The 2266-nt window shown below is 38.3% G+C and overlaps 1 pseudogene; it reads right to left on the minus strand.

Annotated features, from left to right (window-relative positions):
• Window positions 1-1538: 1538 nt before the first annotated feature.
• Window positions 1539-1657, minus strand: LOC118602686 (annotated as a pseudogene).
• Window positions 1658-2266: the final 609 nt, after the last annotated feature.

Genomic DNA, 2266 nt, shown 5'->3' on the forward strand with positions numbered 1-2266 from the left:
AGTATTTAGTATTTTAAAGATTTGCCTCCGTTGTGTCACTTACAGTGTTTTGAAAAAGAAAGCTCTCATCCTTATTTTCTTTTTCTCTATTTTTTTCTTCAATTCTTTTAAGATTTTCCTCTTTACCACTGTTTTTTGTGGGTTTTGTTTTGTTTTGTTTTGTTTTGTTTTGTTTAGCAATTTAATTATAATGTTCTTTGGTGCAGTTTTTCTTATATCCATTGTGTTTTGGGGTTCGTAGAGCTTCTTGAATCTATACTGTAGGTTTATGATTTTCTACAAATTTAGAAATTTGTCATTATTTGTTTCACTATTTTTTCTGTACCATCATCCCCTTCTTCTTCAGAGATTCCACTTATATCAGTATTAGATTGCTTGAAATCATACAACTCATTGGTGCTCTGTTCTTTTATAAAAAATTGTTTTCTGCCTCTGGGTTTTATTTTGGATACTATCTATTGCTATATCTTTATGCTTACTAATCTTTTATCTGCAATGTCTAATCTACTGCTAATTTTATCTAGTATATTTTTCTCCTCAGATATCATAGTTTTCGTCTCTAGAAGTGTGACTGCGAATTTTTTTTATATATATCTGTATCTCTGTTTAACTTTTTTTTAAAAAAGTAGGCTCTATTCTTTAGAGCAGTTTTAGGTTCACAGGAAAACTGAGTGGAAGGTAGAGTTCCCATATACTCCCTGCCCCCACACATGCATAATGCCCCCCCCCCATTATCAACATCCCCCACCAGAGCGGTACGTTTGTTACAATGGATGAGCCTCCACTGGCACATCATTATCACCCGAAGCCCATAGTTTACATTGGGGTTGTACATTCTATGGGTTTGGACAAATGTATAATGACATGTATCCAACATTATATACCCCGTATATGATACAGAATTATATATTCTGTATGATGCCAAATAGTTTCACTGCTTTAAATATCTTGTGCTCCACTTAGTCATCCTCTGCTTAACTTTTGAACATATGGAATACAGTTATAATGTTTTAAGTCCTTGTTTGCTAATTCTAATATCTTTGTTGGTTCTAGGTCAGTTTAAATTGATTGCTATTTCTCTTGTTTCCTTTTATGCCTGATAATTTTTTAATTGGATACCAGACATTAACCTGATTGGGTGCTTTTTGTATTCCCATAAATATCCTTGGGCTTTGTTCTAGGAAGCAGAAACCTCTGGGTACTCTACACAATGACCCTAAATCATGAGGTTTTCCAGTCTGGCTGATGAGAACAGACACTGTTCCCAACCCTGTGTGAGTTCTGAGGGCTGTTCCTACTCATTCACTCAGATGGGTCTTTGCCCCACCCCCGCCCGGGGCGCAGGGTTTCCTCACTTGCAGACACTAAGGAGCATTGGCTGAGACTGAGCACTCCGAGGAGGCTCCTCTGCAGAGCTCCAAGCTTTTCCCTGTCTTTCTTTTCTTTCTTTCTTTCTTTCCTTTCTTTCTTTCTTTCTTTCTTTCTTTCTTTCTTTCTTTCTTTCTTTCTTTCTTTCTATTTTTTTTTTTTTTTTTTTACACCTACAGCACTTGGTCTTCCTAGGTAGTCTACCATCCAAGTATTAACCAGGCCCAACCCTGCTTGGCTTCCAAGATCAGACAGGATCGGGCGTGTTCAGGGTGGCATGACCATAGACAGCTTTTCTCTTTCTGTAGCTCTCTCATCTCCAATAGGCTGCATTGTGAATCTAGCCACCTTAGCTTCCTTGAACTCACAGCTTCGCCTTCTCAACTTGGGGAGTCTGCTGTGTACCACCTGTGTCCCCGCCTCCCTGGAGACTGTCTCCAGCCAGCAAAGCTGGGCCAATCACAGGGCTCGCCTTCTTTGTTTCTCACCTCTCAGAGAGAACTGCCCTTTGTTGCCTGATGTCCAGCATCTTGAGTACTGCTGTTTTATCAATTTTATTGATTTTTAGTTTCGTTTTTTTTTCAGGCAGGAAAGTAAATACAGTTTCTTTTATTCCACCTTAGCTGAAAGCAGGATTACACATCATTCATTTGGATAAATTGTGGTAAGTTTATGTGATGGAAATCATACAACCATGAAAAGAAATGACTTAGCCAGTCACAAAAGTCTATGTATGATTCTATTTATATGAAGTGGCCCAAATAGGCAAATCTATATGGTCAAAAAGCAGATTAGTGGTTCCCTAGGGCTGAGGCTATGTGGGAATTGGGGGGTGACGGGTAACAAGTATGGGTTTCTTTTTTGGGTGATGTAACAGTTCTAAATTTGTGGCAATGGT

Source organism: Rousettus aegyptiacus, unplaced genomic scaffold, assembly GCF_014176215.1.
Source record: "Rousettus aegyptiacus isolate mRouAeg1 unplaced genomic scaffold, mRouAeg1.p scaffold_m13_p_4, whole genome shotgun sequence".
In the NCBI taxonomy this organism is placed as follows: domain Eukaryota; kingdom Metazoa; phylum Chordata; class Mammalia; order Chiroptera; family Pteropodidae; genus Rousettus; species Rousettus aegyptiacus.